At 40.9% G+C, this 12649-nt stretch overlaps 1 protein-coding gene across 1 annotated transcript in view; it reads right to left on the bottom strand.

The window, feature by feature from the left end:
• Window positions 1-12441, bottom strand: part of LOC126252001 (beta-mannosidase-like) — a 243762-nt gene extending 231321 nt beyond the window's left edge. Inside the window, exon 1 of the mRNA XM_049952787.1 lies at window positions 12376-12441. The gene's annotated coding sequence lies outside the window, so the exon portion shown is untranslated. The remainder of the gene's footprint in view (window positions 1-12375) is intronic.
• Between the last annotated feature and the right edge of the window lie 208 nt (window positions 12442-12649).

Genomic DNA, 12649 nt, shown 5'->3' with positions numbered 1-12649 from the left:
AGCGTTGTTTGTCATAGCAACAGCGATTTCATCATCCACCTGGTCCGCAGCTCATGGTCTAGTGATTTGCTTTGCAGCCTCTAGATCACGGGGTCCTGGGTTCGCTACCCGGCATGGTTAGGGATTTTCTCTACCCGAAAACTGTGTGTTTGTGTTGTCATCATCATTTGTGAAAGTGGCCAGATTGGACTGTGTAAAGATTGAGACTTTGTACAGGCGCTGATGGCTGAGCAATTGAGCGCCCCATAAACCAAACATCATCATCGTCAACCTAGTATGGTGCAACCGGTTGTCGGCCACTTCCCAGAGCGATGCCCCAGTTCTCTAGTTGATTCAAACTTCTTTATCATGCTTTGCACAGCAGCTGGAGAAAGAGGACCCTTCTGCTAGCCTTTCAGCCGGCGTTGTTCTTGACGTATAGCTGCAGCATTACAGTTGTTTTGATAATAGAGCTTCACCGATAATGTCCGTCTCCTTTTCTCCAAGTTGACATTGACACGTCAATAAGTACACTACGACTGGTCAGGTGAATGACACTATGTGTCACGATGACTGATCATGGCACCTGGTGGCCATAGTTAGAACTGGACAGTGGCCCTGTGTGAAATCATGCATCCCATACTCTGGACAATAATGCTACCAAGTTTGGTACTCGTATGGTAATTAGTTTCTGTGTTATAACATGTTAAATAGGGAAAGTTTAATTGTAACCACGTGGTATATTTATATACTGCATATGGAAAAAATATAGCCTGTGTCCATCCAAGTGTTTATTAAACTATCATGTAAAAATCTGAAGGAAATCGGTCAAGAACTTTTCGAGATGTTTGATAACAATGTTAAATAGTGTCTTCTCTTTATACAGTAGTGCAGATTGCGATTAGCTGTTTTGAAGTGCTCACTGCCTCTCCAGTGATACTCTGCTAATCCTAATATTCCTATTTTGGTTTGCTGACATTCCCATTCCACAACATGTAATTTTTCCAATTTGGCATAATCCTTGTTCATTACAAGTCACAGTCTTGTGAACATTCCTTTGGATATCCATAGTCTTGCATGCAGCTGCCCCCCCCCCCCCCCCATGGGGGACTGCTTATATCTCCAGACTGTTTAACAGCAAGCAAATCCATGATGGATTTTCGTGGTAACAATACATGGGATGGTTTCCCGTGGCTTTTCCCTGTCAGATGGAAATATAAAGGACTAAGTGGGTGTGGTTAGGATCAGTGGTAAGGTAGTGTTTCATCCTCGATGAGGGGTTAAGGGGAACCAAGAGCTCACGTAGACAGAGTTGCTAAATCTCTGAAATAGAACTAACCTTCACTAGAATTGTGAAGAAGTTCCTATTCACTACTAGATAATGACACAAATTCCCATTCCTGTGCACATAGCTCTACTCTAGTTTATGTTAATTCATAATTATTGTAAATGCTTTCCTAATGAATGTTGTAGCATACAAATGTAACTGTCAAAATTGTCAGCAGTGATTACTTGGAACGTTTAAGTCAAGAGTTTATAAATTAAGGAGCTGATGTTTTTATCTTTATGTAGTTGCAATCTTTGGAATCATTTGTGTAGACTACTAAAAAATGCGCTTGTTAATTAGAAACCTAGGGTATGCACTAATATTGAATCTTATGAAACAAGGTAAAAAAGTGTTTAGTTAATAGAATATACATGGGATTTTCAGAAAAATATCATCCACACAATACATAAGATATCAATGTTCGCCCTCAGTAGCTGAATGGTCAGCGTGACGGATTGTCAATCCTCTGGTCCCGGGTTAAATTCCTGCCTGGGTCGGGGCATTTTCTCCGCCCAGGGACTGGGTGCTGTGTTGTCATCATCATCATCCTATCACCCTCATCGACTACAGGTAGCCGAAGTGGCGTCAAATTGAAAGACTAGCACCTGGCGAACAGCCTGGCCCTAACCATACGATTAAATAAATAAGTAAATATCAAAGGCAATTTGTCAATTTTGAAAAAGCGTTTGACAATGTGAAATGATGCAATATGTTTAAATTCCTCAGAAAAAATAGAAGCTATTGGGAAAGATGGGTGACAATATATAGGCCCGCTGTACCTGGGGGATATTTTACCTAGGCATACATGATGCCTTGCTGTGCTGGTACTGCGAACGGCTGAAAGCAAGGGGAAACTACGGCCGTAATTTTTCCCGAGGGCATGCAGCTTTACTGTATGATTAAATGATGATGGCGTCCTCTTGGGTAAAATATTCCGGAGGTAAAATAGTCCCCCATTCGGATCTCCGGGCGGGGACTACTCAAGAGGATGTCGTTATCAGGAGAAAGAAAACTGGCGTTCTACGGATCGGAGCGTGGAATGTCAGGTCCCTTAATCGGGCAGGTAGGTTAGAAAATTTGAAAAGGGAAATGGATAGGTTAAAGTTAGATATAGTGGGAATTAGTGAAGTTCGGTGGCGGGAGGAACAAGACTTCTGGTCAGGCGACTACAGGGTTATAAACACAAAGTCAAATATGGGTAATGCAGGAGTAGGTTTAATAATGAATAGGAAAACAGCAACGCGGGTAAGCTACTACAAACAGCTTAGTGAACGCATTATTGTGGCCAAGATAGATACGAAGCCCACACCTACTACAGTAGTACAAGTTTATATGCCAACTAGCTCTGCAGATGACGAAGAAATTGAAGAAATGTATGATGAAATAAAAGAAATTATTCAGATAGTGAAGGGAGACAAAAATTTAATAGTCATGGGTGACTGAAATTCGAGTGTAGGAAAAGGGAGAGAAGGAAACGTAGTAGGTGAATATGGATTGGGGGTAAGAAATGAAAGAGGAAGCCGCCTGGTAGAATTTTGCACAGAGCACAACTTAATCATAGCTAACACTTGGTTTAAGAATCATGATAGAAGGTTGTATACATGGAAGAACCCTGGAGATACTAAAAGGTATCAGATAGATTATATAATGGTAAGACAGAGATTTAGGAACCAGGTTTTAAATTGTAAGACATTTCCAGGGGCAGATGTGGACTCTGACCACAATCTATTGGTTATGACCTGTAGATTAAAACTGAAGAAACTGCAAAAAGGTGGGAATTTAAGGAGATGGGACCTGGATAAACTGAAAGAACCAGAGGTTGTACAGAGTTTCAGGGAGAGCATAAGGGAACAATTGACAGGAATGGGGGAAAGAAATACAGTAGAAGAAGAATGGGTAGCTTTGAGGGATGAAGTAGTGAAGGCAGCAGAGGATAAAGTAGGTAAAAAGACGAGGGCTAGTAGAAATCCTTGGGTAACAGAAGAAATATTGAGTTTAATTGATGAAAGGAGAAAATATAAAAATGCAGTAAATGAAGCAGGCAAAAAGGAATACAAACGTCTCAAAAATGAGATTGACAGGAAGTGCAAAATGGCTAAGCAGGGATGGCTAGAGGACAAATGTAAGGATGTAGAGGCTTATCTCACTAGGGGTAAGATAGATACTGCCTACAGGAAAATTAAAGAGACCTTTGGAGATAAGAGAACCACTTCTATGAACATCAAGAGCTCAGATGGGAACCCAGTTCTAAGCAAAGAAGGGAAAGCAGAAAGGTGGAAGGAGTATATAGAGGATCTATACAAGGGCGATGTACTTGAGGACAATATTATGGAAATGGAAGAGGATGTAGATGAAGATGAAATGGGAGATACTATACTGCGTGAAGAGTTTGACAGAGCACTGAAAGACCTGAGTCGAAACAAGGCCCCCGGAGTAGACAACATTCCATTGGAACTACTGACGGCCTTGGGAGAGCCAGTCCTGACAAAACTCTACCATCTGGTGAGCAAGATGTATGAAACAGGCGAAATACCCTCAGACTTCAAGAAGAATATAATAATTCCAATCCCAAAGAAAGCAGGTGTTGACAGATGTGAGAATTACCGAACAATCAGTTTAATAAGCCACAGTTGCAAAATACTAACGCGAATTCTTTACAGACGAATGGAAAAACTGGTAGAAGCCGACCTCGGGGAAGATCAGTTTGGATTCCGTAGAAATACTGGAACACGTGAGGCAATACTGACCTTACGACTTATCTTAGAAGAAAGATTAAGGAAAGGCAAGCCTACGTTTCTAGCATTTGTAGACTTAGAGAAAGCTTTTGACAATGTTGATTGGAATACTCTCTTTCAAATTCTAAAGGTGGCAGGGATAAAATACAGGGAGCGAAAGGCTATTTACAATTTGTACAGAAACCAGATGGCAGTTATAAGAGTCGAGGGACACGAAAGGGAAGCAGCAGTTGGGAAGGGAGTAAGACAGGGTTGTAGCCTCTCCCCGATGTTATTCAATCTGTATATTGAGCAAGCAGTGAAGGAAACAAAAGAAAAATTCGGAGTAGGTATTAAAATCCATGGAGAAGAAATAAAAACTTTGAGGTTCGCCGATGACATTGTAATTCTGTCAGAGACAGCAAAGGACTTGGAAGAGCAGTTGAACGGAATGGATGGTGTCTTGAAGGGAGGATATAAGATGAACATCAACAAAAGCAAAACGAGGATAATGGAATGTAGTCGAAGTAAGTCGGGTGATGTTGAGGGTATTAGATTAGGAAATGAGACACTTAAAGTAGTAAAGGAGTTTTGCTATTTGGGGAGCAAAATAACCGATGATGGTCGAAGTAGAGAGGATATAAAATGTAGACTGGCAATGGCAAGGAAAGCGTTTCTGAAGAAGAGAAATTTGTTAACATCGAGTATAGATTTAAGTGTCAGGAAGTCTTTTCTGAAAGTATTTGTATGGAGTGTAGCCATGTATGGAAGTGAAACATGGACGATAAATAGTTTGGACAAGAAGAGAATAGAAGCTTTTGAAATGTGGTGCTACAGAAGAATGCTGAAGATTAGATGGGTAGATCACATAACTAATGAGGAGGTACTGAATCGGATTGGGGAGAAGAGGAGTTTGTGGCACAACTTGACCAGAAGAAGGGATCGGTTGGTAGGACATGTTCTGAGGCATCAAGGGATCACCAATTTAGTATTGGAGGGCAGCGTGGAGGGTAAAAATCGTAGGGGGAGACCAAGAGATGCATACACTAAGCAGATTCAGAAGGATGTAGGTTGCAGTAGGTACTGGGAGATGAAGAAGCTTGCACAGGATAGAGTAGCATGGAGAGCTGCATCAAACCAGTCTCAGGACTGAAGACCACAACAACAACAACATGATGTTCCTCGTTGGCGTTTCAGTCTAGTTACTGATTTTTAGAATCAATGAATGAATGCACTCTACAAATTACCATGAGCAATTTACAGCATTTTCTACAGCTTTTGTTGCAGTGAGACACGAGCTTGTGTTTCGTGCGGCGTTCTAAACAATGCAAGTTCTAGATATTTAAGTATAGTGAATTACATTGACATTATTGTTATGTATCAGTATGTTATACTACTTCATTTTTGCCATCACTCCATGGTTAATTTTATTTAGAGAGTACTGAACACATTTGCTAGGAGGAAAACTTTGTGTTTTCTACTTGGAAAAGTGTTTCCTGGTGTGGTCTCTGGGCCCTCTTTGTCGGCAGGAGGTGGTCAGTGAATCTCATTATAGAGGACTAAGGCCCCTTGGAGTTGGGCAGTTTTTGCGGAAGTAAGGCTGCGACCTGCTTTGTGCTTTTGTCGACAGAGACGGTGCTTTCCTAGCCCTGACCACTACCATCACCAGAGAATAACTGAGCACCTCATGTTTCCCTCCTTTGTTCGGACATTAAAGGGTGAGACAGCGAGATGCCTTCCGATCAGCACGTGAGAATTCTTACAACGTTCCTCTCCTTTTTTCGTAAAATAAGCACTACTCTTGTCCACCACATGGGCAACAGCATTGAGTCGTCACCTCCAAATAGGGATTTTTGAAAGTAGTGAGTTGCGGATGGAGAACTTAGTTTTGTGGTCATTTGATCACTGGCTGCCGTGAGGGTCACTCGTCTCTCAGCCGCCGTTTGGTGCTGATGGGCACACACTTTGCTGATTTTGGGTAAATGTAAGCGTCGCACTTGTGGGAACCCAGTCTATATTCTGAGCAGCTCGCTACTTGCTTATTTTGCCACGCGACTATTTTACTTAATTTGGTTATAATTTGTGGCATATTGTTGTATAGTTAACTTGTTTTACAAGCTGCCCAGAATAACAGCTCTTGTGCTTCATCCATTCAGTCTTTTACACTTTTTTTGCGATTTTTGCCAGTTATTAGAACACATAAATATCAGTTAATCTCCGTCCTGACTTAAATTCCAAGATTCTTTGCATGGTCCTACAACGTTTCCGTGGTTAGGCGAGCCACTGGTAACAAATATAGCCCAGTGCACACGTAAGCTATTTATTTTCACTTTGATGTCGTTATCGTTGTGCACAGTGGCCACAGTCAACAATAAGTTATATTAAGAATGCAGAGAAAAGATCGAGCACTGCACTTGGTCATCCTGTATGATCAACGATTTGTTTCATAATATTCAGTGCACTTAACGCTTCGCCACTCTGTCTCAGAACTGGGACGCAACTTTCATTCTATTTTGAGGATATTGTCAATTCTTCAATTACAGAGTTTTATGGTGCTTAAAATTTTGTATATTTTTAAAAGTAGTTACATAACACGTGCACGGGTAAGCCATACTTCTTCACACGTGCACCATCTTGTACGTTGAAATGGATGACTTCTACCATAGAACATCCCACCAATTTTCCTGTCTTCACAACGGAAATTCGTGTTAGTTGCCAGTAACTTATGTTTCAAAACGTTTTTAATTTGTAACTGGGTGCTGATAGTATTTCTCCTTAATTTGATTTCACTTACTGTTTATTGGTGTGTAGTAGTAATAAAGTAGCGCACACAGACTATTAAATACAGTATTGACAAGATTTTTTCTACTGTAACACTTTTAATTTCGAACAGAACATTTGTTCCTAGGTCCATGACCATGTTGTACCTTGGAACAGTTTTTCACGTTTGTAAAAACTTTATTTTTCTGGAGTAATTTTTGTAATTTAAGAAAAAGATTGCAGAGCACATGAATTGAATGCAGTCGTTTCAAAATGCAATAAGAAAATATACTTCTACTGTAGGACTGACTAGTGGCGACAGTCTGAAAAGCATTGCAAGGTACGACTCTCTCCCCTACTTAAACAAAAAGGGAAGATGGAGAGAAACGTTTGGATTAAACAGGGCGAAAGGCAAGGATGCTGTCATTCTCCCCTGATATTCAGCGTGTACGTCATTCTCCTCTACTACTCAATTTGTACATCAAAGAACTAATGACGGAAATGAAAGAAAAGTTCAGTAGTGCTATTAAAATTCAGGGTGAAAGGATGCCAATGATAAGAGTAGCAGATGGCATTTCTGTCCTCAATGAAAGCGAGAGAGGATTGCAAACGCTGTTTTATGGAAGGAAAAATCTGATTAGCTCAGAACATTGATTGAGTGTAGACCAAATAAAGGCGAATGTAATGAAGAGTTGGTTCAAATGGCTCTGAGCACTATGGGACATAACACCTGTGGTCATCAGTCCCCTAGAACTTAGAACTACTTAAACCTAACTAACCTAACGACATCACACACATCCATGCCCGAGGCAGGATTCGAACCTGCGACCGTAGCGGTCACGCGGTTCCAGACTGAAGCGCCTAGAACCGCACGGCCACAACGGCCGGCAATGAGGAGTTGCATAAATGAGATTAGCGATACATCAAATTTGAGAACCGAATAGTAGACTACGTTATAAGCAAAGTAACACATGATGTACGAAGCAGAGCTCCACATTGTGTGAGAGTGAATCGTGGATTGTAAGAAAACCGAAAAGGAACAGAATCTTAAGTGTTTGAGATGAAACCAGAAAATTAAGTGGACCTATAAAATAATAAATGGAGAGGCTCTCAGTTGCATAGGAATGGAATATGTAAAAACACTAACTGGAAGAAGGTACACGATTATAAACTTTCACATTACTAATGGGAGCCGCAGAGAGCAAAAACTGTGGGGGAGGGAAGGAACTGGAATCAGGGCCGTGCCGAGAATGTTGCGAAACAGACCCCCACCATGGGCGCATGCACAGAGGTAATGCAAATATTTACCGAAAAAAAAAAAAACAAGAAAGTAGAACGGTTAAAATATGAACCAGGAGAGGCACTTGACTTCTCCTAACCCTCGTGTTCCTATTTTCTGTCTACGTGAAGAAGCTTCTCCTTCGGCCCGCGACTGCGAACGTATGCAGCCGTCACTGTGCCATTTCTACAGGGGCATTTCTTCCAAACAGCATAATAAAAAGAAACGACTATTATCAAACAGACGTCTATCTCATGTGGCAACAGTGCGCTCATAGACTTACTAAAAACGCCTAGGCCACTCACCAGCTTCAAATAAGGTTCACAAGGACTCTGTATACCTGTTATAAACAGGTCAGAGAATGAAATGCTTGATTTCACGTTATATTGGAAATTACAGCAAATCAGACGGAGAAGATGTGTAAGCAAACATTATATAAGAACTGAAAGTGGAAAACATAGCAAATGTAAAAATAACGTAATCTCACTATCTGCTACTTCCTAAGTTTCATGCAACTTTCTTCAATTTCAATTGATAACTCACCGCATTTTCGTCCCTACATGTTAGAAAGAGACACTACATTCTTGAGCAGATATGGTCTTGTGATGTCGACCTCATACAAAAAATTGTGAATTACAAAAAAAATGGTTCAAATGGTTCTGAGCACTATGGGACTTAACATCTGTGGTCATCTGTCCCCTAGAACTTAGAACTACCTAAACCTAACTAACCTAAGGACATCACACACATCCATGCCCGAGGCAGGATTCGAACCTGCGACCGTGGCAGTCGCGCGGTTCCGGACTGCGCGCCTAGAACCGCTAGACCACCGCGGCCGGCTGTGAATTACATTCCTTTAAGAATAATTTTAACGAAGACTTGATTACTTCAGTTTCCTTTTGTTATCTCTCGTGCCCTTCAAATCACTGGTTCAGTATTTATAGTCGTTCTTGCAAATAGTAGTTTCTGCTGGGAACAGCTGAATCATTTCTCCGCTATGGCACGCGTAAGGACCCTTGAGCGCGCTTGGGTTCAAACAGCTGCCGCCTACACAGCTCAATCAAGTCCAACGAAGGTCGGGGAGGAAGTACTGAAGCAAATTATGTTACTTGGGCGAAGACTTCCGATTTTTGACGACGAGAACGAGCGAAGCGCGACGGTGGAAGAAGAAATCAAAAACGATAAATGGGATTTGCTGCAGCAAGTCTCGGTTGGTGCGATATGCCGTGCAAACTAACACAGAATTCAAGAAAATGCTTTCTGTAACTGATTAATTATATTACAGGAGGAATGATGCTTCATTGAATCCTACTTACAAAACTATAAAATTTATATATTTGCGAAAAACAACCTGACACAGCAAGGTATTTCTCCGGGAGGATTGGAGGGCGGGGGGCTGGGCAGTTTTAGCAGTTCTGTCATAGGCGCAGGATTACAGCGTTACGGCTATGACTCGTATATATTCAACAATTATCGAGGATGAGTGTACATTCTACTTTAGGACGAAGAGTATGGCACATGAGAGAACGTCGTAACAGCCACTATCAATCAAACAAGTGAGAAGACTGATGACCAAAAAATAAATAAAATAAAACTATGTGAGTATACCTAGAGACCGCGAGTCACATTCTGTAATTGCGCTACACAGTAATATTGTACGTTACAAAACCACTACACCCAATGTGTGACACAATGTGATTAAACCATTAACATCTGATACCAAAGAAGGAAATCGTAAAAGCATCTGTAATTTAAAGTTTATTTCGGCTATGACGAAGTTGAATTCAAATCATTCTAAGTATACCGGTACTACTGTAGTACTGAAGCACAGAAATTCCCCATGCATTCCAGGTTATCGTAATTCACATCCTCATGCTGATAAAAGTGAAGTAAGTAAACTTAATCTATAGCCAGATACTGAAGTAGTAGTGGGCGTAACAGATAAGTAAATGTATGTTTCGGAATGATCTTCAATCGAGTGCATACAGTATACAGGTGTCTGCGATGCACTTCACAATGGCTTGCTGAGTATAGATGCAGACAAGGATAATGGAATTGCTCTTACAATATAACCAACGTACCTGCAATTTAGGCAATGATAGTCAGTCACTCTTCCACCATCAAAACAGAAGGTTGACTATTTCTTGCTCAAAAATGTGGGGTCTAGTGTAGCAGGGGATACAACCCGTCGGCTTTGGACAATGACGTCAAAAGTCGCCAGAGAGCAGTTTACCATTTTCGCTTTTGCTGTTATGTTTCAGTTTCGTTTTTTTACTGATTGCTTAATAAGGAAATACAGAAGCGTCCGATCTTACCCGTCGGCTTTGACCCATGACGTCACAAATACCGCGGAAACGACCATAAACAACAATTCCAATATGGCGGATATAAAAACATCGAATACGTATTGTAAACACTGAAATACACAAGTTTCACAAAAAGCCTAATGACTGTAACGGGACAAGCGTGGGAAATTGGGGGTTTTTGGGTGGGGAGAAACTAAATATGTCGTTATGCGGTGGGGGGAGTCTGCAGTGCCCCCCCATCCCCCCACAGGCTTCATTAGTGTCAAATCAATATTTTCGAATCATAGGCGGCCGCTGCCGCGGCCGCATTCCAAAAAAAAAACTCCCAACCTAACCTCAAGTGGGCTACGCTACAGATCAATATGTTCATCAAATTGCTTCATATTACGTATACATGTTCTTTAAACAAGAGTACATCAAACCATGTATTAGGTTTTCCGCGCCGTAATGACGTCACACACCACAACACACTTACGTCACGGGTCAAAGCCGACGAGTAAGATCGGACCTTTCTGTTGACCCCTTAATAAAGTGGATCTGTTTATTCTATCTCGTGAGATTTTTTTTAAAAAAAGCCAAAAAACACTTATCAGCTACTGAAGGGAGCTACAACACTAAGAAGAATCGCTTCTCGTTTGGCGACTTGTGACGTCATTGTCCAAAGCCGACGGGTTGTATCCCCTGCTACATTAGTCCCAAAATGTGTAGTGTTTAACGCTTCGCATAACACGATAAACAAACACATCAAAAGAAAGAATAAATGCAAACAACCGATAACTGATCGATAAATAAGCAACTTGAGGCAGCAGCACTTGCAAATTCGTTGTCGATAGATGAGAATTACTCACAAGCAATTTTGTTAAAAATTACGTTGCTATCAACGTATTCTGAGTAATATCAACAGACATATGTCGTCTTAGAAACCAAATCTAAATGGCGTTTGCACCAGCGGATCTTTCTCCGGTCTTACGTCACAAACTTCGAAATGCGATGTGTTCTGCGCTCAGATTGCAGAACATTACTGCAACTCAAAGGTTTTACATACGTCACAATTAATTTAAACCAGAGTGGAATTGCCTTATTCGATTTACAACGCACAACTCACTTCTTATTGAATATTATATTTTACTATTTCGCGATACTTATACTTTCATGAAGCTTTCAAACGACTAAAACCAACTCATCTTTTCCAGCCCCTGTCACTTAATTTCACATAGTCATCTCTCGACAGATACTATTTTAGCTTCACGGAACTTGTGATTTCATTTTCTGCAATGAAAAGGAATATAATGAATTTAATTTTTGCTTCCTGTAGCTATTTAAAGACTCAAGTAAAAACCGATCTACACGAAATGAGGTGTAGTCGTTCGTCTGAGTGTTTCACACGATCATCCTCTCTGAAGCTGTAACAATGAGTTCACGTAGTTACACAATGGCTAGCATGAAAATCATGTGTAATTTTATTCTGTATCTGATGCGCACTCGATCTTTTAACTGGATGAAAGTCATAATGATTTGTTCTGCTAATTTCCGTCGACGAAAATACGAATAGTTCGCCTTTAAGGCCAACATTTTAAAGCTCGTGATCGTCACGTCGAGTTCCGACTTGCGTAGGCATAGTTATGCCTTTCTTCTGCGTTACATTACATATTCATACGGTGATGTAATTACAAGTTTTAATATGATTGTATTTGTTTGTTATAGTTCAGATTAATTGCTTTTATCTCGGGTAATTTAGTTTCAGCAGTATTTCCCTGCTATCCGCATGTGTAGAGAACTTCAAGGCATTTCGGAGAAACAAAACAATCTTTTATAATATGAGCCTGACGCGAGTACGCCTAATTGGCAACGAGGATTTTCGTCATGCTAGTGTTTAGCGTATCGGTACTTAGCGAAAGAAGTTGTTTGTGTTTGGTTTTCATTCTCCCGTTATAAGTTACGAATTACGCATAGCTCTAAAGCAACCATTACTATGAAATGAAATTGTAAGTTACTGCAATTTGCCGATACCTTATGAAGCCGATCCTGAAGGGTCTGCGAAGAACTCTGCCTGTCACAACAGTGTCGATCAAGTGATCGCCGTTATTATCTCGTTCCAACGATATGACCACTGCCCTTGCAGTAGCCTACGCATGCGCGCGAGGGGCACCGGCGGAGCATTTAAAATGTGTCATTAGCCAAGGCCTATAATTATTGAAATAACAACATAAAGTTATGATCTGTACCGTTACTCGAACATGTATTTGTCCTTAGGTAGTGAATGCGCCAACAATGGAGCAATCTA

The sequence above is a fragment of the Schistocerca nitens genome, chromosome 1 (assembly GCF_023898315.1).
Source record: "Schistocerca nitens isolate TAMUIC-IGC-003100 chromosome 1, iqSchNite1.1, whole genome shotgun sequence".
In the NCBI taxonomy this organism is placed as follows: Eukaryota; Metazoa; Arthropoda; class Insecta; order Orthoptera; family Acrididae; genus Schistocerca; species Schistocerca nitens.
The sequence above is the reverse complement of the archived record's forward strand: the minus strand, read 5'-3'. Positions and strand labels throughout refer to the sequence as shown.